General features: G+C 42.5%; 1 long non-coding RNA gene across 2 annotated transcripts in view; it reads left to right on the forward strand.

Moving 5' to 3' along the window:
• Positions 1 to 225: 225 nt before the first annotated feature.
• The window catches only part of LOC116576432, a 39,421-nt gene continuing 13,046 nt past the window's right edge, over positions 226 to 26,600 (forward strand). The window contains exons 1-2 of one of the 2 annotated variants that reach the window (XR_004280156.1): positions 226 to 460; positions 13,243 to 13,312. This is a non-coding gene — a long non-coding RNA (uncharacterized LOC116576432). Of the gene's footprint in view, positions 461 to 12,178; positions 12,218 to 13,242; positions 13,313 to 26,600 lie in introns of those variants that run through there. The other variant, XR_004280155.1, reaches the window with a different exon arrangement.

Raw genomic sequence — 26,600 nt, forward strand, 5'->3', positions numbered from 1 at the left:
CTAATAATAAATAAAAGAAAGTGTAATAAATAGAATAATAAAACGAAATAACTGGATGACCTTGGGCACCTTGTTTCACTTCCCCATCTCTTATTTCATTAACTCAGAAAATTCAGGGCTGGGCTCTGGGTGGGACCCAAGACACAAAGTGCCCCGGCTCTTGAGGAGTGGGTGGTGTAAGAAGAGATTACATCCCCTTTTTCATTGACCTCAGGCTATCTGGAGGAGTAAATGATATGGGACTATTGTTACTGTTTGCCATTCATGGGGGTGTGGAGAAGCTCCAGTCATGCCTGTTCCTGGCACTCGCAAATTTCTGGGAAAATTCCTGTTTTCATCCCTCTGTATTTCTACATCACCACCAGGTAGAATTCATCCTGCTGAAAAGGTCTGAGCCTTCATTTCTTTGGAGATCCTCTAAAAAACAACTGCTTATCACCAGGCTCCAAGACACCCGTAGGTATAGTAGTGCTGTTCATCTGTTGTTTCTCTCCTCTGGTTTCATTTATCCACCTTCATCTGAGGTCTGGAAGCAGATGATTCTCTCTTGCTGAATTGTCAGGTCAATAGCATCCTGCTTGTGTCACAAGGCTTGCGTTCACATCATTTCATCTCATACTGTAGGTGCTTTATCGTTTCACATCATCATGAGGAGGTTAACTACAGTACAGAGATTGAGAGAGAGAGAGAGAGAGAGACCATACTCACATAACTTTTATTACAGTATATTGTTCTAATTGTTCTTTTTTGGTATTAGTTACTGTAACTCTCTTACCATGCCTAATTTATAAATTAAACTTTATTATAGCTACATATATATAAGGAAAAACACATTACATATAGGGTTTAATACCATCTGTGTTTCGAGCACCCACTAAGGGTCTTGGAATGTGTCCCCTGTGGATAGGGGAGCTACTGTATGCAGACTATATAAGAAGCTTCTGTGAACAGAGTTGGCCTTAGTGGGGATACATAGCCTGGAAGTTTCTGATTCCCCCAACCCTCCCTTCCCCTTCAAAGAAACTTGAGTTCTTTTATTTTATTCTGTCTCTGGCTCCCATTGGGATTTAGATTGGAATAACATGTTTAATAATTTCAGAAAGAAAGAATTTGGGATCAGGGAGAAGAGAGAAGCAAGTTGGTCATCAGAATTGGAGCTTTTAGAGTTGAGCCTTGGGGAAAAAAAGATCAGTACTGTGTTTTGGGAGGAAGAAAGCAGCCAAAGGATGAAGCAGGGGGAGTGGGGACTATGGATGAGGGGTGGGAGCCTCCTGGGCCTGGCTGTTCCAGCATGGAGTTCCTGGGAGGGAGGCCTGAAGCCCTTCCCCCTGTGAGTTGGGGGAGAGAGGGGTTTGAAGACCCCCTGGTGAGCAGCGAGAGTCCTTCAGGGGGATGAGGGAGGACCCTGTATGCTATAAATGGAACCCACAAATTTTCCTTTCAGGAGCATTTAAGTTACTCTGTATCTCAAGAACCATAAATGCACTGGAAAAAGGAATTAACAAACAGGTCCCTCTCTTCAATTCTAGGAGACAGCCATGCTATATAAGCTTAACAAATATATTTTAAACTCTGCTGGGTTTCTGATTACAAAAGTCATGCTTGTTCATTGTAGAAAATATTAAAAAAAGCATCTAGAAGAAAAAATAAAAATCACCTAGATCTCCCCTTCTGAGAAATGACCACTGTTAACATTCTGGCATGGAGATTTGCAGTCCACACATATGCTTCCAACAAACAGGATTATAACACCTAGGCCATTTTGTAACTTGTTTTTTTACTTAACAATAAATTCTGAATATTTTTTAAAAAGGTTTTATTTATTATTTGACAGAGAGAGAGATCACAAGTAGGCATAGAAGCAGGCAGAGAGAGAGGGGGAAGCAGGCTCTCTGCTGAGCAGAGAGCCCCAACATGGGCTCGATCCCAGGACCCTGAGATCACAACCTGAGCCAAATGCAGAGGCTTAACCCACTGAGCCACCCGTAAATTCTGAATATTTTTATATGTCTTCAATATTTGCCTTCAGCATAACTTTTAATGTATACCCAGCACTCTTAGCTGGTTCTTCCTGGCTGTCGATGCCCCTGAGAAGCTTGGGGGCAGATACAGTTTCACCAGCTTTGCTCTTCTCTGTGTGGAACCTCTCTCCCTCTGCTTTGTCCCATCTCAGGGTTTGATGAGTCCTATGTCCTTGCCAAGGCAAGTGTTTCCACCCTTGCTCTTGATTGCCTTCCCTTCAAGAAACTTGCTTGGCCTTGCCTTTACCACTTAGGTTTTCTTTTTTTTTAATTTTTAATTTTTTATAAACTTATAATATATTTTTATCCCCAGGGGTACAGGTCTGTGAATCGCCAGGTTTACACACTTCACAGCACTCACCAAAGCACATACCCTCTCCAATGTCCATAACCCCACCCCCCTTCTCCCAACCCCCCTCCACCAACCAACCCTCAGTTTGTTTTGTGAGATTAAGAGTCACTTATGGTTTGTCTCCCTCCCAATCCCATCTTGTTTCATTTATTCTTCTCCTACCCACTTAAGCCCCCATGTTGCATCACCACTTCCTCATATCAGGGAGATCATATGATAGTTGTCTTTCTCCGCTTGACTTATTTCGCTAAGCATGATACACTCTAGTTCCATCCATGTTGTCGCAAATGGCAAGATTTCATTTCTTTTGATGGCTGCATAGTATTCTATTGTGTATATATACCACATCTTCTTTATCCATTCATCTGTTGATGGACATCTAGGTTCTTTCCATAGTTTGGCTATTGTGGACATTGCTGCTATAAACATTCGGGTACATGTGCCCCTTTGGATCACTACGTTTGTATCTTTAGGGTAAATACCCAATAGTGCAATTGCTGGGTCATAGGGCAGTTCTATTTTCAACATTTTGAGGAACCTCCATGCTGTTTTCCAGAGTGGCTGCACCAGCTTGCATTCCCACCAACAGTGTAGGAGGGTTCCCCTTTCTCCACATCCTCGCCAGCATCTGTCATTTCCTGACTTGTTTATTTTAGCCATTCTGACTGGTGTGAGGTGATATCTCATTGTGGTTTTGATTTGTATTTCCCTGATGCCGAGTGATATGGAGCACTTTTTCATGTGTCTGTTGGCCATCTGGATATCTTCTTTGCAGAAATGTCTGTTCATGTTCTCTGCCCATTTCTTGATTGGATTATTTGTTCTTTGGGTGTTGAGTTTGCTAAGTTCTTTATAGATTTTGGACACTAGCCCTTTATCTGATACGTCCTTTGCAAATATCTTCTCCCATTCTGTCAGTTGTCTTTTGGTTTTGTTAACTGTTTCCTTTGCTGTGCAAAAGCTTTTGATCTTGATAAAATCCCAATAGTTCATTTTTGCCCTTGCTTCCCTTGCCTTTGGCGATGTTCCTAGGAAGATGTTGCTGCGGCTGAGGTCGAAGAGGTTGCTGCCTGTGTTCTCCTCAAGGATTTTGATGGATTCCTTTCTCACATTGAGGTCCTTCATCCATTTTGAGTCTATTTTCGTGTGTGGTGTAAGGAAATGGTCCAATTTCATTTTTCTGCATGTGGCTGTCCAATTTTCCCAACACCATTTATTGAAGAGGCTGTCTTTTTCCATTGGGCATTATTTCCTGCTTTGTCAAAGATTAGTTGACCATAGAGTTGAGGGTCTATTTCTGGACTTTCTATTCTGTTCCATTGATCTATGTGTCTGTTTTTGTGCCAGTACCATGCTGTCTTGATGATGACAGCTTTGTAATAGAGCTTGAAGTCGGGAATTGTGATGCTACCAACTTTGACTTTCTTTTTCAATATCCCTTTGGCTATTCGAGGTCTTTTCTGGTTCCATATAAATTTTAGAATTATTTGTTCCATTTCTTTGAAAAAGATGGATGGTACTTTGATAGGAATTGCATTAAATGTGTAGATTGCTTTAGGTAGCATAGACATTTTCACAATATTTATTCTTCCAATCCAGGAGCATGGAACATTTTTCCATTTCTTTGTGTCTTCCTCAATTTCTTTCATGAGTACTTTATAGTTTTCTGAGTATAGATTCTGTGCCTCTTTGGTTAGGTTTATTCCTAGGTATCTTATGGTTTTGGGTGCAATTGTAAATGGGATTGACTCCTTAATTTCTCTTTCTTCTGTCTTGTTGTTGGTGTAGAGAAATGCAACTGATTTCTGTGCATTGATTTTATATCCTGACACTTTACTGAATTCCTGTACAAGTTCTAGCAGTTTTGGAGTGGAGTCTTTTGGGTTTTCCACATATAGTATCATATCATCTGTGAAGAGTGATAGTTTGACTTCTTCTTTGCTGATTTGGATGCCTTTAATTTCCTTTTGTTGTCTGATTGCTGAGGCTAGGACTTCTAGTACTATGTTGAATAGCAATGGTGATAATGGACATCCCTGCGGTGTTCCTGACCTTAGCGGAAAAGCTTTCAGTGTTTCTCCATTGAGAATGGTATTTGCGGTGGGTTTTTCATAGATGGCTTTGATAATATTAAGGTATGTGCCCTCTATCCCTACACTTTGAAGAGTTTTGATCAGGAAGGGATGCTGTACTTTGTCAAATGCTTTTTCAGCATCTATTGAGAGTATCATATGGTTCTTGTTCTTTTATTGATGTGTTGTATCACATTGATTGATTTGCGGATGTTGAACCAACCTTGCAGCCCTGGAATAAATCCCACTTGGTCGTGGTGAATAATCCTTTTAATGTACTGTTGAATCCTATTGGCTAGTATTTTGGTGAGAATTTTCGCATCTGTGTTCATCAAGGATATTGGTCTATAGCTCTCTTTTTTGATGGGATCCTTGTCTGGTTTTGGGATCAAGGTGATGCTGGCCTCATAAAATGAGTTTGGAAGTTTTCCTTCCATTTCTATTTTTTGGAACAGTTTCAGGAGAATAGGAATTAGTTCTTCTTTAAATGTTTGGTAGAATTCCCCCGGGAAGCCGTCTGGCCCTGGGCTTTTGTTTGTTTGGAGATTTTTAATGACTGTTTCAATCTCCTTACTGGTTATGGGTCTGTTCAGGCTTTCTATTTCTTCCTGGTTCAGTTGTGGTAGTTCATATGTTTCTAGGAATGCATCCATTTCTTCCAGATTGTCAAATTTGTTGGCATAGAGTTGCTCATAGTATGTTCTTATAATAGTTTGTATTTCTTTGGTGTTAGTTGTGATCTCTCCTCTTTCATTCATGATTTTATTAATTTGGGTCCTTTCTCTTTTCTTTTTGATAAGACTGGCCAGGGGTTTATCAATTTTATTAATTCTTCCAAAGAACCAGCTCCTAGTTTTGTTGATTTGTTCTATTTTTTTTGGTTTCTATTTCATTGATTTCTGCTCTGATCTTTATGATTTCTCTTCTCCTGCTGGGCTTAGGGTTTCTTTCTTGTTCTTTTTCCAGCTCCTTTAGCTGTAGGGTTAGGTTGCGTACCTGAGACCTTTCTTGTTTCTTGAGAAAGGCTTGTACCGCTATATATTTTCCTCTCAGGACTGCCTTTGTTGTGTCCCACAGATTCTGAACCGTTGTATTTTCATTATCATTTGTTTCCATGATTTTTTTCAATTCTTCTTTAATTTCCTGGTTGACCCATTCATTCTTTAGAAGGATGCTGTTTAGTCTCCATGTATTTGGGTTCTTTCCAAACTTCCTCTTGTGGTTGAGTTCTAGCTTCAGAGCATTGTGGTCTGAAAATATGCAGGGATGATCCCAATCTTTTGATACTGGTTGAGTCCTGATTTAGGACCGAGGATGTGATCTATTCTGGAGAATGTTCCATGTGCACTAGAGAAGAATGTGTATTCTGTTGCTTTGGGATGAAATGTTCTGAATATATCTGTGATGTCCATCTGGTCCAGTGTGTCGTTTAAGGCCTTTATTTCCTTGTTGATCTTTTGCGTGGATGATCTGTCCATTTCAGTGAGGGGAGTGTTAAAGTCCCCTACTATTATTGTATTATTGTTGATGTGTTTCTTTGATTTTGTTATTAATTGGTTTATATAGTTGGCTGCTCCCACATTGGGGGCATAGATATTTAAAATTGTTAGATCTTCTTGTTGGACAGACCCTTTGACTATGATATAGTGTCCTTCCTCATCTCTTATTATAGTCTTTGGCTTAAAATCTAATTGATCTGACAGAAGGATTGCCACTCCTGCTTTCTTCTGATGTCCATTAGCATGGTAAATTCTTTTCCACCCCCTCACTTTAAATCTGGAGGTGTCTTCGGGCTTAAAATGTGTTTCTTGGAGGCAACATATAGATGGGTTTTGTTTTTTTATCCATTCTGATACCCTGTGTCTTTTGATTGGGGCATTTAGCCCATTAACATTCAGGGTAACTATTGAAGATATGAATTTAGTGCCATTGTATTGCCTATAAGGTGACTGTTACTGTATATTGTCTCTGTTCCTTTCTGATCTACCACTTGTAGGCTTTCTCTTTGCTTAGAGGACCCCTTTCAATGTTTCTGGTAGAGCTGGTTTGGTGTTTGCAAATTCTTTGTTTTTGTTTGTCCTGGAAGCTTTTAATCTCTCCTTCTATTTTCAATGATAGCCTCACTGGATATAGTATTCTTGGCTGCATGTTTTTCTCATTTAGTGCTCTGAATATATCATGCCAGCTCTTTCTGGCCTGCCAGGTCTCTGTGGATAAGTCTGCTGCCCATCTAATATTTTTACCATTGTATGTTACAGACTTCATTTCCTGGGCTGCTTTCAGGATTTTCTCTTTGTCACTAAGACTTGTATATTTACTATTAGGTGATGGGGTGTGGGCCTATTCTTACTGATTTTGAGGGGTGTTCTCTGAACCTCCTGAATTTTGATGCTTGTTCCCTTTGCCATATTGGGGAAATTCTCCTCAATAATTCTCTCCAGTATACCTTCTGCTCCCCTCTCTCTTTCTTCTTCTTCTGGAATCCTAATTATTCTAATGTTCTTTAGTCTTATGGTGTCACTTATCTCTCGAATTCTCCCCTCGTGGTCCAATAGCTGTTTGTCCCTCTTTTGCTCAGCTTCTTTATTCTCTGTCATTTGGTTTTCTATATCGCTAATTCTTTCTTCTGCCTCATTTATCCTAGCAGTGAGAGCTACCATTTTTGATTGCACCTCATTAATAGCTTTTTTGATTTCAACTTGGTTAGATTTTTATTCTTTTATTTCTTCACAAAGCGCTTTTATATCTCCCAAGAGGGTTTCTCTAATATCTTCCATGCCTTTTTCGAGCCCGGATAGAACCTTAAGAATTGTCATTCTGAACTCTAGATCTGACATATTACCAATGTCTGTATTGATTAGGTCCCTAGCCTTCGGTACTGCCTATTGTTCTTTTTTTGTGGTGAATTTTTCCGCCTTGTCATTTTGTCCAGATAAGAGTATATGAAGGAACAAGTAAAATATTAAAAAGGTGGCAACCCCAGGAAAATATGCTTTAACCAAGTCAGAAGAGACCCCAAACATGAGGGGGGAGAAAGGGGATAAAAAGAGGTTCAGAAAGAAAGAAAGAAAAAGAAAAAAATAAATAAAGAAAAGAAAAGAATTAAAAAAAAGAAAATGAATAAAGAAAAGTATGAAAAAGAAAAAATATATATATTAGATAAACTAATTTAAAAACATTAAAAAAGAAAAGGTTCAAAGTTAAAAAAAATTTTAGCAGAAGAAGGGAAAAAAAATGAAAAAGAAAAAAAATTAAATTAACTGCAATACTAAAAAATCACAGGGAGAAAGCCATGAGTTTGTGCTTTGCTTTCTCCTCCTCTCGAACTCTGCTGCTCTCCTTGGTATTGAAACCGCACTCCTTGGTAGGTGAACTTGTTCTTGGCTGGATTTCTTGTTGATCTTCTGGGGGAGGGCCTGGTGTAGTGATTCTCAAGTGTCTTTGTCCAAGGTGGAATTGCACTTCCCTTACCAGTGACCGGGCTGAGTAATCCGCTCGGGTTTGCTTTCAGGAGCTTTTGTTCCCTGAGCGCTTTCCGTAGAGTTCCCGAGGACGGGAATACAAATGGCGGCCTCCTGGTCTCCAGCCCGGAGGAGCCGCGAGCCCGGGGCCCCACTCCTCAGTGCGCCCTCAGAGAACAATGCCCAGTAACTCCCATCTGCCTGACCTCCGGCCGCGCTCCGAGCTCACCCAGCCTGCGGCTGGTTCAAGGTAACCCCGAGCTGTTTGTTTACTGTCGGCTCTGTTTCTGTAGCCGGCTTTCCCGTTGAATACCCGCAAGCTCTGCGACACTCAGACACCCCTGATCCTTCTGTGACCCTGCGAGACCTGAGGCCACGTGACCCCGCATGGGTTTCGCCCCGGTTTAGCCTCTGGAGCTATGTCCCTCAGCGGAACAGACTTTTAAAAGTCCTGATTTTGTGCTCCATTGCTCCCCCACTTGCCGGGAGCCGGCCCCTCCCCCTGGGGTCTATCTTCCCGTCGCTTTGGATTCACTTCTCCGCCAGTCCTACCTTTCAGAAAGTGGTTGTTTTCTCTATTTATAGAATTGCTGTTCTTCTCTTTGATGTGCCGATGGATTTGCAGGTGTTTGCAATCTTTAGATAAGCTATCTAGCTGATCTCCTGCTAGCTGAAGTAGTCTCAGCCTCCTACTTCTCTGCCATCTTGACTCCTCCCCCCTTTTTCTCTTTTTTTTAACATCTTAATTTTATTTTATTTTTTCCAGTGTTCCAAGATTCATTGTTTATGCACCACACCCCATGCTCCTTGCAGTATGTGCCCTCCTTAATACTTACCACAGGCTCACCCAACCCCCCTCCCAACTCCCCTCCAACACCCTCAGCTTGTTTCTCAGAGTCCACAGTCTGTCTTTGTTTGTCTCCCCCTCCAATTTCCCCCAACTCACTTCTCCTCTCCATCTCCCCATGTCCTCCCTGTTATTCCTTATGCTCCACAAGTAAGTGAAACCATATGATAATTGACTTTCTCTGCTTGACTTATTTCACTCAGCATAATCTCTTCCAGTCCCCTCCATGTTGATAAAAAGTTACCACTTAGTTTTTCCTGTCCCTGTGCATGCCTCTTAGTTTATGATCTTTGATTCCTCCCACTTAGTAGTAGATTGTCATAAGAAGAGTTCTTACTTATCGTCTCTCCTCCGGTGTTTCTCCTCCAGCCTGTTTTTTACATATTATTGGCCTATTAATCATATTAAGTAACAGCCATGATCTCTCACTCCTCTGCTGAAAAGCATTTAGTGTCTTCTCACTGCCCACCATGTCAAACCCAGACATCCTAGGCTGGCAGGTAGAACCTTTAGGTATGGCTTCATTTCACATATGAGGGAGGAAACTTTAACCCTTCTCTTTCTGTCTTCTCACCAAATCCAATTAGTCACAGTCTCCTGTTGATTCACCCTGCTTTTATGCCACTGACTGGCCCTCTTTCTGTCTACTTTCTTTGCTCCTGCCTTAACTCACACCCTCTTGATTATGGAATTATGACAGAAGACTTGTTCCTGGTTTTCCTGCCTCAGGTCCTTTCCCCTCCTCATTATTCTTCATATCACACACAGAAGGAAATACAACCATTGTGCATTCCTTTAAGATGTTTAATGGCTTCCCGTAGTATCTAGAAAAAGTCCCAATTTCTGAACATAACCTAAAGGCTCTTCCCATGTCCCTTTATCACCTCTTGGATGTTAGGCTTAAATCACATTAAGTGCCTCCGTCCCTCTGTGTCCCGGAGGAGCCTCCAGTCTCCTGCATGCTGCCCGACCCCTCTTTTGTCTTCCCTGTACCCTTCTCTGAGACTCTGCTCCTGTCCCTGGGTTAATGGCCATCTTAAGTACTTCCACAGGAATGTGTCCTGTCCTTCCCCTCATCTGAGCTCCAGTCATATTTCCCTATAGTTGCCCTTTTACTTGTCTGTGGAGTAAGGAAACTTAATGATTCTTGAGGGCAAAGATGGTGTTTTATTTGTCTTAGTATTTTCCCAACACCTAGTATAGGGGGTACAGCATGTTTTTTTCAATCATTTTTGGTGTATGAATGAATGCATAAGCATCCTAATATTCTGCAGAAGTGTATCAAATAGGCACTGAGAAAATGGGGTGGTAGGCACTTATGGCCCCTCATTGATGATACAGCCAAAAGGACAGTTGTATCTGACAGGCAACTCCCATGATTGCCCTAAGTCTTTGTCCTTCCGTGTATGCTTGAGGCTGATGGCACATACTCTTTTTTGGGCTTTTTATGTTTCCAGTTTTCTTCAGGTGCTTGCATATGCATAGCAGGTGGGCACAGTGCAGTCTGCGGTCATCCCAGAGGGGAGACCCCATGCCTGGAGCCTGAATGGAGTCCTCACTAGCTTGGGGCCATTTTGATCTTTGCCCATGATTTGATAGTTGTGCTCCTGGGACATGATGAGCCTAGGGTCCTCTTTCCCTGCTGCCATCTTCCCTCCAAAATCCACCCATGATTTAATAGTAATGATGGAAAAACATGCATAAAATGTTTGATTTGTATCTAGTCCAGGCTGAGGATGTGGGTGATGTCTTTATTCTATACTGGTCACAAGGCACTTCCTTTATTCATAATAACCTTGACATGTCCCCAGTCTGAATCACTAAACCTGATCACAGTTTCCTTCTAAGACTCCCCATACTTTCCTTCTTGGCTCATGCCATGGAAACATTCAGATCAGGTTCCTCTTCATTTTAAGGCCCTCCAGCAGTTTCCAGCTGCATTTGGATCTGAAGTCTCTGTAATAATCTATGAGTTCTTGCTGTAATCTGGATCCTGCCCTCCATTCCAGACACATCCCACTTCCCTTTCTTTTTTAATCACCCCATTCCAGCCATGTCAGCCTTCTTCCGCCTTATTCTTTTAGATTCTGATCTCTTCCCCACTTGAGTTTCTCCTCGCTGCCATTCCCTGTGCCTAGAATTCTCTCTCTGCTTTTTACACAGCTGGTTTCTTCTTTCTCTCCAGGTCTCAGCATGGGATACTCATGTGACCAACCTCACTAGTGGGTCCTTCCCTGTGCTCTATCACTGTTTGCTTTACATTTTCTTCATAGCATTTCTTACCAGCTCTAATTACGAATTTACTTTTTGGTTCATTGCTACTCGTCAAATCTAAGGTGTGGCACTTACTGGCTGAATGACCTTAGGCAAATTATATAACCAACTTTCACCCAAATAACCTCATCTGAAAATGGAGATGTTTTTCTTGAGAGCTATTATTACTTGATGCCTGATACTGTGCTAATTATTTAACATGGATTGATTTAGGCCTCCCAGCAGAGGGGCACAGAGAGATTACCTAAATTGCCCAAGGGCACACAGCTTGTTAATGGTGTAGACACAATTTGAACCCATTCAGTTTGGCTTCGGAGCCCATGCTCTTTACTGCCTTGCCAGGCTAAGATCAAATGTTCATTGAGTACATAAATGAGAAGCTTCCTCATCAGCTTTCCTGATTTTTCTTTTAGTGTTCTGCATGATAGCAGAAGAGCTTGACAGCTTTCCAGATCTATCTAGAATGCCTAGATACCCCCCACCTTGCCCCACTTACCCTACTTGGAGGGAAGTGTGGCTCCTTTGGTCCCCTGAAGGCTAGAAACTGAGCTCTAACCCCCAGGGTGGCCTTGATGAGATGGAGGCAGGGGCCTCCCATCTTTGTGCAGCGGGAGCCAGTTTCAGACAAATACGCTGTGTGTGCTTCTGGCAGCATCTGCTGCCTACAAACATCCAGCTACAAGGAATTCACTCTGGTTGATTCTTCTTTTCTTTTCCTTGACAAAAGGCAAGAACTATGCAGGAAGGAAAACCTTTACTCTGAAAAGAATTGCTAACTGCAGGACCAGCCGTACTATTCTATGGAGCAATTCAGGGGACTCAGGAGCCTGGCAGCTGGGGCAGGGGGCTGGGCTTAAGAAGACCCAGGATCTGAAGCCAGTGGTCCTGCCATCAGCACCTGACCTGGGGAGTAAGAGGTGCTGCAGAGAGATAGGCTTTGCTTTCCAGTTGCCAATGACAGATGTCATCACGCAGAGGTCTGCATTTTCACTTCCAGTACCTGCTTCTCTCTCTCTCTCTCTCTTTTAAAGATTTTATTCATTTATTTGACAGAGATCACAAGCAGACGGAGAAAGAGGGAGGAAGCAGGCTCCCCACCGAGCAGAGAGCCCGACGTGGGGCTCGATCCTAGGACTCCAGGATCATGACCTGAGCCGAAGGCAGAGGCTTTAACCCACTGAGCCACGCAGGTGCCCGCCCCCCCCCCCTTTTTTAATGAACAGAGTATATTGAGGGTCTACAGAGATTTGTTTGAGCACCCCTCCTAGCTGATGAACCCCACCTTTGGGGCTTTGCCTGCAAGTACTGCCCCCCTCCTCTATCCTTCATTCTACTAGCTATATTATTGTGAACGAGGCTTGCAGCAAGGATCCCCTGAGTGAATGTGTTACCCTCCGTGGCTCTCAGATGACCCCGAGCAAATCTCTCCTGCAGGGGAAGGGCATTGCAAAGAGAGGAGGCGGTGGGAACAAAGGCGTAAGATCAGGAAATTGTGTATGTGATTAGGAAATAGTGAGCTTGTGCATTTGACAGAAGATAGGATACGGCGAGATAGGGCCATATAGGGCGGGAACTTCTGGGTTATTCTCTAGATGCCCCTGATATCTATCTATTCTTTACCTTTCTCATCCCTGCTCTGTGCCCCAGGAAGCTGACATCTGTGGTTCCATCACAGGGACTCCCTGGCCCCGAGGTTTCCCATTGGAATTGAACAACAGGAGGCAGAGCAAGCCATCAGAGGATGGGGGAAGCGGAAGTGACCACCTGGGGGGGAGCTGGACAAGGAGATTTTCCTCTTGCACTCATGGTTTTTATTTAGCAAGGAGCTGAGGTGGTAAAACACATCATACAAGGACAATGTGAAGGAATGAAGGCTACTTAGAGAAGAGAAGGCTGAGGAGAAAAGGAGGTTCATTCTGTGCCACACCAGAGGGCAGCTCGAGAGCCATGAGTGGAGGAGGCAAGGCTTCAACTGATGATGGAGACAGCGGCTGATGCTTGTTTCCATCTGCCTATTGGTGGGATGAGCTTCTTACCGAGTGATGAATGCCTCATCCTGAATGGGATTAAGTTGAAGTTAAATGCTTGCTGGTCACTGACTATAAAAAGACTTCCTGCATTGTGCTGTAAATTGGGCTGACGAAAGTCACATCATATTCTATTTCCTTTAGTTCCAGCCCAGTGATTCTATGATTTTCCTCTTGCCTCAACACAGGAACAGAGGTGGGTGGATGGCCACAAGGCTAAAAGCAGCAGCTGTCCAGATTCTTGGCCTTTCATTCCAGGTATGTTCTAGAGGGACTCAACAGCACAAAGAACAAAAAAAACGCTTTGTAGGTCAGAAGTTGAATAATCTTATTTGTTTCTATTCCTCTGCTATGGTCATCTTTGTCTCCTTTAAATAATACTCTACTTCTGTCAGTTGAGATTAACAGCATGAGTTTGATTGGTCAACCATGTGCGGAAAACGTAGAAGAGAGAACAAATGTGCTTTGATTCCCTAGTGGTTCTACCAGCTAGGGAATTTCAAAGATTTCTTTTTAAATCTCAATTGAAGATGGGATGAAGGAAATGTGCTGTGATGAAAGCATGTCTGGAACATAGAACGGTGGCAAATGAGAAATTTCTTAATGGGGGCAGAAAAGAATCTCTCTCTTTGGCCTGAAGGGTGTTAAAAAGATACATGCTTATCTAGAACCCCAGTATCTTGAAGGAATTCAGGTTTTTCTGCTTTGTTCTTCCATTTGATAAATCATACATAATATTTGTAAATTGATTTTAAGTTTGTAGACTCTTTTATGTGCATTATCTCATTTTATCTTGTGAGGCAGTTGTGGTAAGTAATACTTTTCCCATTGACCAGATGAGCAAACTAAGACTTGGAGATGCAGTGTTTCCTGTCCAAGGCCATGCAGGTCCTAGGTGGATAAGCTGGACTTTGAACTTTAACCTTACAGTCTCACTATCACATCATAATGAGAGATTAGATTGTAAACCAGCACGTATTGTGTATTTTTCTCTTATGTCAGACTTTGCACTAAGCACTTTACATGGGTTACAGCACTCCCATTTTCCAGATTTGGAAGCTGAGAATGTTTTCTCTAGCTTCTAGAGCTACCAAAACATAGACTACAATTGAATCTCAAGATTGTTACAGGCTTACAATATCTTTGACAATAAGATGAAAAAAAAATGTCAGTAGCATTTAACATGGGAGGATGTGCATGTCTGGGTGAACGCAGAGAATGTGGGTGCCAAGAGCTCACCCAGAGCTCCACACTGTATCTCTAACTGCCTCCTGGTCATCTCCCTTTGGTTATATTCCTGGAAACTGAAATGCTCCCTCTTAAACTAAATTCCCAGTCTCCTTCCCAGCACTGTGCCTCCTTTTGCATTCTCTATCTTGTCCCAGTACCGTGACTCCGGCTCAACTCATATAGGTTGTGTCAGTATTGAAGACTTCTGGACTGGACTTCAACAAGACTACTCATGGCCATTCCAGCCTTTCAGTTCCCCCACTACTGTGCCTTAGATCAGACTCATACGACCTGACTTTGGCGGTGTCTGTCTGAGACTTTCTACTTCTCTTCTATTCCTACAGATTATCTCAAGTTATATTGTCCAGAAACATTGGTTTTATCCAATTGTTCCCTTTCTCTAAAATCTTCATCCTCTTTCTGTTACAGTCATTCCTTCCTCTGATGCTAACTGAGCAACTGCTAAGTGCCAAGCACTCTTCTACTTGCTGGGCATCCCCGAGTGAACAAAGCAGTTACAGAACCACTTAAAAGCACACGCTCTTCAGCCAAAATTCAATGTCATCTATACTTTGGCGTAACTCATTTTTCTGGCCTTTTTGGTGTTTCTGCACATCTGTGGGTGATAACCCACATTCCTTGTTGTCCGGTCATACTGAGCACTCTCAGTGTCCTTTCTTCATGCTTAGTTGTGTGGTTACCATCACCTGGAGCTCTGCTCCCCCATCCAGATTTCCTGTGACCCAGCTCACCTGCATCTCAGCCCTGAATTCTTTCCAGATCTAGTCAGAATTAATCTCAGTGGTACTGTGAACACAGTGTTTTCGTATGTTATGGTTATTATCACCACCTGCATTCTTTGTACATTTGTACCCCCCACCCTCCCACACACTGAGGTCTTTGAGTAGAGGGACGTCTTGCCTGTGTTTGTGTTCACAGCCCTTTGCTCAGTCCCTGGCACATAGTAGGCACCTGATAAATATTAACCACTCTGAAATGTTATAGTTCTCTTTTTTTTAAAAAAATATTTTATTTATTTGACAGAGAGAGAGTGAGATCACAAGTAGGCAGGAGAGGGCGGGAAGCAATCTCCCTGCTTAGCAGAGAGCCTGATACGGGGCTCGATCCCAGGACCCTGGGATAACGACCGGAGCCGAAGGTGGAGGCTTAACCCACTGAGCCACCCAGGTGCCCCATGAAATGTTATAGTTCTTGATGGCACTCCCACCATCATCTACCACCCCCTTTTCAAAGATCCTTAACAGCTGAGTTACACAAATGTATCTTGCGCACGATTGTACAAGTTCAGGAAGGCACTTTTAGCCTCTAGGTGGCAGTGTTACTGTGCTCAAAGGGAGGGAGTTGCTCTGTTGGCCAGGAAATTGTATCAGCCCGCTAGGATACCTGCCTTCCTGTCTCCTCTTCCTCCCTCTGTCTTTTCATCCTCCCTTTTACCCTCACTTTCTCCTTTCTTCTCCCCGCCCACTCGTCCCGCCTCTGTTTCTCTTCCTCTATTAACTCTTTTCACAGATTTTTTAAAAACACCAAAACATAATTGTAAGCCCTGAGGAAAACCTACAAGGCTGGCTGGAGACCATGCCTTCTCCCTCACACCCTTCGTGTAGAATTGTAAATTTTAATGTTTCTAATAGATCCCGTTCAAACTTTGGAGGTATGGGGATTATGATCTTCAGAGAAGGGGAGATAGGAACCAGTTGCTTTTAGCAGAAGCCAAGTAAATAATTCAAAATGGCCTCATGGCCCATCTGCCTATCTACCTCTACTCCTGGACCTATCTTTCTGGGTGTCGGGGCTCAGCCTCGAGCACTTGGCTCTGGGGCGCGGGGCTGAAAACTGACTTGTAGACCAGGTTTAGGGAGGGGATGAGAGGCTGCATCAACAGGGGATGTTTTCATTCCACTCAGGAGGAGGAGGGTGGCTAAGTTTGCTGGGAGCCCACTACGAGGAGAGAGGGACGGAGAGGGCAGCAGGGCCAAGCAGGGTGGACACAGCGGGCTCCCACAAAGGCAGGGGAATGCAGTCGGGTTTTGCTCTCTGGTAACAAATCTAAATTTCCACCTGCCTATTTTTCCAGAATGCCCACTGCTCTAACAATTCAGCATTTTAAAGGAAGATGGTGGAGGAGGGAATTGGTAATTTAAGCATGAAAAATGTCATTTTGCCTCAGAGCAAACTGCCTTTCTTTGCCCTGGCTCCTTTTGTGTGGTTTGGATTTAGGCATATCTGGAAGATCATTTGCCCAATACTAATAGGAAGGCTCACTGTGCTCATTTGTTATGAGATATAATGGGACCTCCTCTCACTGTGGGAGCAGCAGCCACCTAGCACTACTGGTTTCTATTTTTCTGTCACCAAGAGAAACTCTCTATTTCTCTCTCTCTCTCTCTCTCTCTCTCTCACACACACACACACACACATGCATAAAACAAAGAACTCCTGGATTTCTACTCACACATTTCTCTTTGAGACAATTAAAATGCATTCATCCTCCTCCAAATTCCATACTCGTATTCTGTCCCTGCCTTGGGTTCAAGGTCATTTGATTTGGAAGGGAGGTCTTTTCACTTGCATGTGGCTAATTAATCAGACCCTTTCCTCCTGCCAAATTTCTCAATATCTTTGCTTTCTAAACAGGAGCCATGTTTTCCATTCTTTTCTCCTTCAAGAAGCACGTGTTTATGACCCTCACTTTTGGGGGCCATGCATTTATCCTTCAGTTCTAAAGAATTCACTGTAGGTTTTTATCATTTGTTTTTTAATTTGGATATAACTCTAAGAGGTTTAGAGCCTTACTTGAATTTTCTATCTCCTTATATATAAACATGTTCCTTTGGAGAAATCTTTTTTTCTTTTTCCCTATATTGCCCCAAATTGTTTCATCAGTGTCATTGAGTTCTGCCACCTCTGGGTGTTTTGAGGCCCATGTGTGAGTTGCCCTGTTCTCCTGAAACCGGCGAGAGCCTTGAAGTGCTGGCTGTTGGATTCCCAGCAGATTCTGCCAGTTGTCTGTTGGAGAGTAAACATCTCTCCCCTCTATGCTTTAAATATGGGGGGAGAATGAATAGAAGCATCTGTCAGCTGGATCTGGAATATGGTCAAAGTCTTTATAGTCCCCCAAAGCTCCTTGAACAAAATATTACCTTGCTTTTCTTTTTCTTGCCTTCTCAGATGGTTTCTCAATGAGGCTCAAACTGCCTTATGCCTGGGCCATGGCTGGCACCCCCTGTGACTCATTGTTGAATTTCTCTTGCTGTCGTAGGGATCCTTGCAATTTGACTGGTGCTCCAGAGCCTCAAAAAAACGTAAGAAAACTCCCCACCCAGCTCAGTGACGTTTGCACAGCTTGACTGCTGTGCCTCTCTGATAAAGGCTTTTCTAACAATTTTTAAAAAATTGGCTGTAATGGAGGTGCCTGGGTGGCTCAGTCAGTTAAGTGCCTGCCTTAGCCTCAGGTCATGATCCCAGAGTCCTGGGATTGAGTCCTGTATCAGGCTCCTTGCTCAGCAGGGAGCCTGCTTCCTCCTCTCTCTTTCTCCCCCTTGCTTCTCCCCCCCCCCATCTGCTCATGATCTCTCTCACTCTCTCTCTTTCAAATAAAAAAAATTTTCTATGATGGAAACTGAGGCTCTTCAGGAGAAGTGATGGTTCAAAAGGTACCCAATGTGTGGCAGAGCGAGAGACATCATACGGCTCAGTAGTTGAGAGTATGGGTTTGCAAGTTGGCCTGTGTGGCATCAGGAAAGTTTCTCAGCCTCTCTAGGCCTCCTTTCTTTATGTAAAATAGGCATAGTCATCATACCTCAAAAAGTTATTCTGAGGATCACGTGAGATAACACAGGCAAAGTTCTTAACCCAGTGCCTAACTAAACCAAGTGCTCAGAGAATGTCATCTGTAATGTACAATTAAAATGATGAATCATAAGGCTGGAAGGTACCTTAATGATCATCTACCCACTCCTTCCTCTTACAGCTGAGCATGAGGCACTCAGGAGCGTCCACCGTCACGCCACCAGTGGAAGCCGACAGCTTCTGTTAGAAGGCAGGTCTCCTGACTCCTCACCCAGCTTGCTTTTTCCCTCAGTTGCAGACCCTAGACCTCCCATCCTGTTTTGATGATGGTAGTAGGTCGTGACACAGTAGTTACAATTACAGTCACTCATTCAGTAAATATTTATTGAGCAAACGTAGTGACAAGAGCACACAGATCCTATACAGAGCAATCCTGCTGTCTTTTAGGGGAAATAAAATATGCACCAATAACTAAAATTCAGGGCACTGTAAGTATTCATTAAATAAGGATTCACAAAAGTGCCATGGAAGGCAGAGAAAAGAGGCCCCATAAAGCTGAATGGTAGGGTAACAGTGAGCACATAGTGGGGTCCTGTTATGTGCTAGGTGTGACGGGGCATACACAATGTGAGAGCAGGAATGGTCTCTGATGTATCTTTGCATACCCAGCACCTAGAATAGTGCAAGCGTGTGATAGATAGGCATCAGATATTCCTAGGGGTAATGAGTGACTGGGGTTTTATCTTCTTTTGTTAGTCTGGAGGTCATCATGAGGACTATTTGGCAGCACCCACACCCCTGTCTCTGTTTCTCCTTCTTCTGCTGCTTGTTGCTTTCTTGTTCTGTGCCTGGGGGGGCCCACAGCAGGGCAGCGCTCCTCAGAAGTTAGCCCTGCGGTGGGCACTATAATTGCTTTGCCTTAGGGAGGACTGTACTCCAAAATATCTGACGTCTCCCCAGGGGCCCCTCCCTCTTTTCCACCAAAGCCCTTGTGTCCTGCACCCCATGCCCACTGTGCTCAGGACTATGCTAATCTGATCAGTGATTCCATTTTGTCATGTTATTGCCCAGGTTGGCTGCTCCGTTAGGAAGCAAGCTGAGAGGTGTGATCTGATTTCTAGTGGGTTCTGCTACTTTGGCTGCAGGATTGAGAGGAACTGTGTGGGTAGATTTATTCCTCAAATAACCTTCCCTAGAAATCTGTGTTGGCTGACTTTGTGGAAAAAATGGGTATCATCAGTGTTATTGATCTGACCTTTTCCCCTCTCCTGGTGGGCAGTGTCTATGCCCTCACTGCTCCATTCTCTTGGGTGCAGCGAGACAATTTAGAACCATTTCTAGGAAACCCACTCTTCCCTTTGGCATTTTGGAGAAAGAAAAACATTTTTTTTTGGAAGTATAATCAACATACCATATTATATTAGTTTCATGTGTATAACATGAAAAAAGATTTTTGACATGAGCACAAAATAATGGTGTTGCAATGCCCCAGACACAACTCTGGTTGTGTGGTACACTGGGGTGCATGGAAAATACTGTGGTGGAATAATGTGGGCTTTTATTTCTAATGGAGGTTCCTTGTCTGCTGGGAATCCAGCTAACTGGCTGGGCTTTTCAGTGATTTGTGGGTGGTATAGGAAGGGGAACATTCTGATTTTTCTTTTATTCTGCAATGAGAGAGGAATGCAGGCTCAGAGAATTTTCTTTTCACTCTAGTACTTAGGTTACTGCTGTTGGGGGCACTGTGTGCTCCTCATGTGGGAGGTTTGGGGAAGCAGAAAGTGCAGGGAAGTGTCAGGCTTGGGTAGCATAATCAGTTATAAAAAGAATAATCCTTATATTGTTTTGGATTTTTATCATGAGATTGTACATGTTTATTAGAGAAAAAAAATTCAGCAGTCAGATTAAACAAAATCAAGAAAGATCATTAAAACACCGAAGCAAGGCTAACAGCTTACAGATGTTTAACTTTCCAGACTTAGCATGTCCAGCGTTCAGGGTCAGAGGATAGAAGTGGCATAACTCCTTCTCCATCAACAATTAAAAGTAACCAGGGCTGGGGCACTTTGGCTGGATTAGTCAAAAGAACATGCAGCTCCTGATCTCAGGGTTGTGAGTTCAAGCCCCACATTGGATGTAGAGATATCCTTAAAAATAAAATCTTAAAAAAAAATAACTGGGGCTGCTTTATGTGAACTGAAGTTAATAATGAAAATATCTTGCCTATATATACTGTATTATGTTTATAAAACATTTAAGATATATCATCTTATTTAATCTTTAATGATCTTCTCATTTAGTTTGTGAATGCTCTCATTTGTAATTTAAAAAGAATCCAAAACTGAGATTCAGAAAGGTATAGTGACTTCCTCCAATTAAATAACATCTAAGTGGCAGAGTTGGGACTTGAACTGAGGTCTTTGGTTTTCAGAACTAAAGTGTAATTTACCAGGTTCCAGCCACCTTATCATTTTATGGGAGCCCTGTGTATCAATCAGTGATTGGTCAGTTACAGTAATGCTCTATAATGAACCACCTCAAAATTCAGTAGCTCACAACAAGTCTTCATGCTCTCACCCATGGGTCCACAGATAGACTGAAGTTAGCTCATCTAGCCAGGCCTCAACTGGGTGGTCCTGTTTCAGGTTTCAGGCAGGCTGGATCCAGCTGGATCCATTTATTTCATGTGTATTTATTCTTTTATTCTGAAGACCGGATAGAAGAGGATGCTCTTCTCATGGCCAGTCCCTGGAATACGAGATCTATGATGAACCACATAAGCACATAGGGAAAGTCCCTCTTCCCACCATACCTGGGGAAGTTCCATTGGCTGGAGCATGTCATGTGGCCACACCCATGCAATGAGGAAGGGTATACTACCTAATGGGAGGGGAAGGGGAGTAAATAATGATATAAGCCATCACAATCTGGTTTTTAATTCATTGTTTTGTGCATGCCAAATATATTTACTCCCATCTCAGTACCCTTCAGTGTCGTCCAGTCAGTATCAGGCTTGATGTCTAAGATCTTGAAATTAAAGCAAATCTTGATATGGCTTCTATTCACTTACAAAATAAAGAGACAAATTATTTGCTTTCCAACCACCTGATATAAATATTAATAGGGACAGAATAACTGAAATAAATACTCTTAATTGCAAAAGGGAAGAGAGGCACCTGGGTGGCGCAGACAGTTAAGCCTCCAACTCTTGGTTTTGGCTCAGATCATGATCTCAGGGATGTGGGATCCAGCCCTGCATTGGGCTTTCCTGAGGGTGGAGTCTGCTTGGGATCCGCTCCCTTCACCCCCTCTGCCCTTCCCCCTGCTCTCTCTCTCTCTCTCTCTCATAAAATGAATAAATAAAACATGAAAAAAAGTAAGAATGGTAGCAGATTGCTGTCACTGACTCCAGCCATTCTGAAACCTAGCTGTGTATAGTATAACCAGATTTCCTTATTGTCTAGGTATAAAGTCTTCTTTCACAAAGACCAGTATCTGTACAGGGCCAGATACTAAATATTTTAGGCTTTGCAGACCATTTATGTGTTGCAATATCTCAATTTTGTGTTATGGCAAAAGCATCAGTAGACAATATAAAAATATACATGTAGGGTTGTGTTCCAGTAAAATTTTATTTAAATTGGGTGACATAGGGTTTAATCTCTGGGCCATGCTTCACTGACCCCTCGGACTAGGCGGCCCTAGATCGCTCTGGGGTACAGCTCACTGATCCATTGTTCTTCATGTCTTTGGCTCCAGTGTTTTTCAGCACCATGCATGGCCACTTCTGAAGAGAACTTTGAAGAGTAAGCCTTTGTTTCTGGATCAGCAACTTTTTCAAACTGCTTTCTGCTTATAGAAATCTGGCAGCCAGAGATCTTTTTACATGTCAGACAGTTATTGTCTCAGGTTGATGGCATTTTACCAATACAGGTATATCAAAATTTTTATGAGTTTCCTACATTTGATTTCAGTCAACTCCATGTTTGTTACATCTAGGATTCATTTTGAGAGGAATCTTTCTCTTAAGACTTAATTTTGGCTACCTAGGATTTATCAGGCCTCTGCGGGATCATGCCTTTTATATTTCTAGGAGCAGCTGAAAAGTACTGATAGGCACCACTTCAGTCCTTTCAAAAGAAGTTGTGACAAAGGATGTGACAATCACATGTTGATTTGGTCTTTGTCCTGAGGCTGATAAGATGGTAAGATAAAGATAGTTTAACTTTTCAAACCTACAAGTCTTGGAATTTCTGGGCTTTCTATATTTTCTCTCAGTATTGCTTGCATACTGGTCAGCTTCCTCTACAAACAACTTTGTCTTGCAATACCTTATCTATCTAACAATCAAATTGCCTTATCAGCATTCTGCCTGGACACTTTCTTGTCCAGTGCTTCAAGTTATTAGGCAGATTTCTGTCCTCCACGTTACCACAGATGAGTTTGGCCAAGTGCATCGTCACTACATAATATGAGTGGCATGTTTCCAGCTTTCTAGAACGCTTTCCTCATCATCTGCTGCCTAATCACCAAACCGTAGTCACATATTTTAGGTTCTCGTCATGACAGTACTCCACTTCTGATAACCAATTTCTCTGTTGGCCAGCTATTGCTGCAATAATGCTCTGTCATAAACTAGCCCAAAACTCATGACTTGCGAACACAAGTACTTAATCTCACCTTTGAAGGTCTGCTGTTGGATTGCCATCCTGAGTTCAGCAAGGGGTCTTGTTTCAGTTTGCATGTAATTGGGATTGGGTCCAGGCTGTTCAGGGTTCAGGTCTTTTTCATAGGAGTTTGCTTTCAGTTCAGGATTACGTTGGGCATAAGCCCCTCTTATAGCATATCAGTATAGCACTCTAAGTTGAATCACACAACACACTTAAAGCTTGTGCTTACATCATATTTACTGATTTTCCAGTGGACAGAGCAAATTATGTGCCAAGCCTAAGGTTAGCGGAGCAGGGAAGTATACACTGTCCTCAGTGGAGAGGGGAAGGGAGTGAGCTTTTCGCTGAGTAACAATCAAATGATCATAGTAGGATTCCCTTTCAAGATACTGATGTTTAAAAGACAAGGAAAAGAAGTAGATGTTTATCCAATTCCTTACTCAAGGCATCTGGTTTTTCGATTTCCTCCTCACCACAACTTTGTGACCAAATTCTAGCCAATGAGATGACAGTGATGTGTGCTACTTCTGGATTTACCCTTAAAATAAATGGACGTGCTCTCCCACTGCTCCTTCCACCTATGCTGGAACGTGACAGGGGCCATCAGAGAGCCACTTGGATCCCCAAAATGGAAGCCATGTGTTGGTGAGGGCCGGCTGCCTTCCTACTCCTGGATTGTTATGTGGAAGAGAAACTTAGATCTTGTTTAAATCATGTTTTTTCTATCTTTGTTACAGCAACTTAGAGTGTACACAATACTTCGTCTAGATTGTTACACAATAGAGGGAAAGCTGCGTTTAAACCACTGCTTTTTGGGTGCCTTTGTTAAAGGAACTTACTTTGTTCCTTCACAGAAATTATACTGCTACTAGTGATGGTTGTTGAAGGGATTAAGTGAGATAGTATAAAAAAAGAAGGAACCTAGCAGACTTTCTGAATAAATGGCACTTGTAATGATAATTATAATAGTAATAATATACTATGTTAGTAGTATAATTGATACTAAACATAAGCATTAATGTAATATAGGACAGTCAATTCAATTAAATTCATAGAATATGATAATACTTATTATAATTATTATTGATCAAGTACTGGCCATATTCAGTGTAGGTTAGCTAGCTCTCTTGAACTATCAATCTTAGTCCCTGGGAGCTCCTCTTTTTTCTGCCTCCAACCCCCGCAATGTAGTAGTAGTTACTTCTGTCATCTCCTTCAGTTATGGCCCACTCAGATTTCAACTAGTATGTTCATAAATAATCCTGAGAAGAGTGAAGAGTTAGAGGTGTTTGAGTGGGAGATCTCAGGCCTTGAGCAATATGTGTTGAGTGTGGTTGGGGTATTTAACTGGTTTCCAAAATAAAGGAGAAATGTTAAATATTCTGTCCTGTTGGCACCACATTTTCTGGACTTTTAAAATACAGCTCACTCCCTGCCAGACCCCTCTCAAATGCATGTAGGTGGTTCAAAGAAAATTCATCACCATTTCTGGAAAAACAGCCTTACATTTAATAGCCCATGGACAGAAGATCAATAATGTTCTCTATTCAGAGGAAGAATAGTATATTTTCATTACATATTCAGGTTTATAGGGAGATGTCATGAGACTGGCAAAAAGAGTGGCTCTGGTGTCTCAAAGAAGAACCATTCTTCCTTCCTTCAGCGAGCACTTACTGAGCACTCCCACAAACCAGGGGCTTCACTGGGGATACAGAAATGAGTGGGACATGTTTCCTATCTATGAAGAGCTCACTAGCTAGCAGTTGCGAGAAGGCAGTATATATAATGCTTAAGAGAGTGGGCCATGAGAGTCCGTCTAATTGGCTTCAAGCCCTGGCTTTGATGCTTAGTAGCCTTATGACCTTGCGCAATTTATTTCACAGATTTGTGCCTCTGTTGCTTCTTCTGTCATATAGAGATAATAAGGGTTAATGTACTTCATAGGGTGGTTGTAAGTATTAAATAAGTTCATACAGCTAAAGCATTTAGAACACTGCCTGGCACATAGTAAGTACCTCTTTTGTGTGGCCATCATTATCCACTGAGATATAGGCTCTGTGAGATCAGAGTATCTTCTCTGCTTTGCTCACTGCTGTGTCTTTGGGAGTTGGACTTAGGACTTGGTACCAGCAGGCATTCAGTATATATTTGACTGAACTTGTAAATACTCAATAAATATTTGTGTGTATGTGTGTGTGAGTGTGTGTTTTAAAGATTTTCTTTATTTATTTGACAGAGAGAGTGGGAGAGCACAAGCAGGCAGAGCAGCAGAGGGAGAGGGAGAAGCAGGCTCCCCACTGAGCATGGAGCCTGATGTGGGCCTGATCCTAGGACCCTGGGATCATGACCTGAGCCAAAGGCAGTTGCTTAACCAACTGAGCCACCTAGGCTCCCCAATAAATATTTGTTGAATGAATAGTTGATTGGCATAAGCTTTTTTTCCTTGCAGACCCTCTGCCTTCCATAGAAAGGGTAGTATTTACTGAGCACTTAATATCCTCCAAACTCAACGTTAATGGATGATTTAGTCCTTTACAAACTTTATGAGTTTGCTGACATCACATTTTACAGATGGGGAAACTGAGGTTCCAAAGGATAAAGTAACTGGCGGGAAGTCATACAGATGCTAATTGACGGATTCAGAATTGAATACAGTGTGTTCAGGTGTTTGTGCTGTTGAACTGCTGCCCTGTCCCTACCCCCCGGTGTCTGCATAGATGGCCAAGCCGATGGCTCCATCAGCACGCTAGCGTGCACCAACTGTGTTTCCTTTGCAGGTGCCATCTGCAGCATGCCTAGGGAGCTGGGCATTATGGGAAAGAAAACACACAGAAACTTGCATTTGGCATCTTGGCTGGTGTGTACTCATCACATGGTTTATCAGTTCAGAACTGGAGAGCGAGATTTGGCTCTTGAGTGCTGAACGGCTCATTGACTAGGCTGCTCCTGTCTTCCTTCATGTTCAGGAAACAGAAGATGCAGTTGAACTTTGAGCTAATGGGTCCGTTCCATTCATTATTTTCCCAGAACACCATTTTATCATGGAAGCTCCTAAGTGTTTGACAAAGAATAAAGCATCTCATTAGTGCCTAGGAGGTTATGAGGTAGGCAGATGGTTACTGTTTTCTTCTTTTCTTGGGCAGAAGCACAAATGTCTCAGAGAGTGTGACAGAAGCGTAAATTCTGGGGGCTCAGCAAGCCAGTGAGATAATCCCTTTCCCTGTTTCCTTTCTTACCCTTTGCTAAATGTAAAATAAAACCCTTTCTACCCTCCTGCTGTCAAGTTGGTATTTATATGCAGTATAGTCATAAAAGGACAAGAGTTCCTAGATGTACTTTGATATACATTCTTGGCTTAGCAGCTACCCTCAGCCCTATGTGTGCTGGCAGAGTGGATAGGATGGGGTGGTGTCTATAGGTGACCTGACACCTTTAATCCTTGGCCAGTGATGTATATATAACAAGATGGCATATAGTGTTAGAAAACTGTACTTAATTAAATTAATCTAGGACTTCCATCTCCAGGAACCAATGGCTGAAAGAACCATGACCCCATTTGTTAATAATATCCCTCCCGTTGAATGGGAAATAAGAATAATCACAATAATAGTAACCACTATGGTAATAAGAGGTAATATTTACTGAATGCTTCTCTATGCCTACATAGAGCTAAGTGCTTTGCATGCATTATCTAATTTAGTCATCAAAACAATCTTATGAGGTTTTCATGTAACAAAAATTAAGCACCTGCTATATGCTCTTTAGTATTTTAGGCATTTGGGATACATCAGTGAACAAAACAGCAGGAGAGAATAAACAATAGACATAACAAATGA

This window comes from Mustela erminea, chromosome 17 (assembly GCF_009829155.1).
Source record: "Mustela erminea isolate mMusErm1 chromosome 17, mMusErm1.Pri, whole genome shotgun sequence".
Taxonomy (NCBI): domain Eukaryota; kingdom Metazoa; phylum Chordata; class Mammalia; order Carnivora; family Mustelidae; genus Mustela; species Mustela erminea.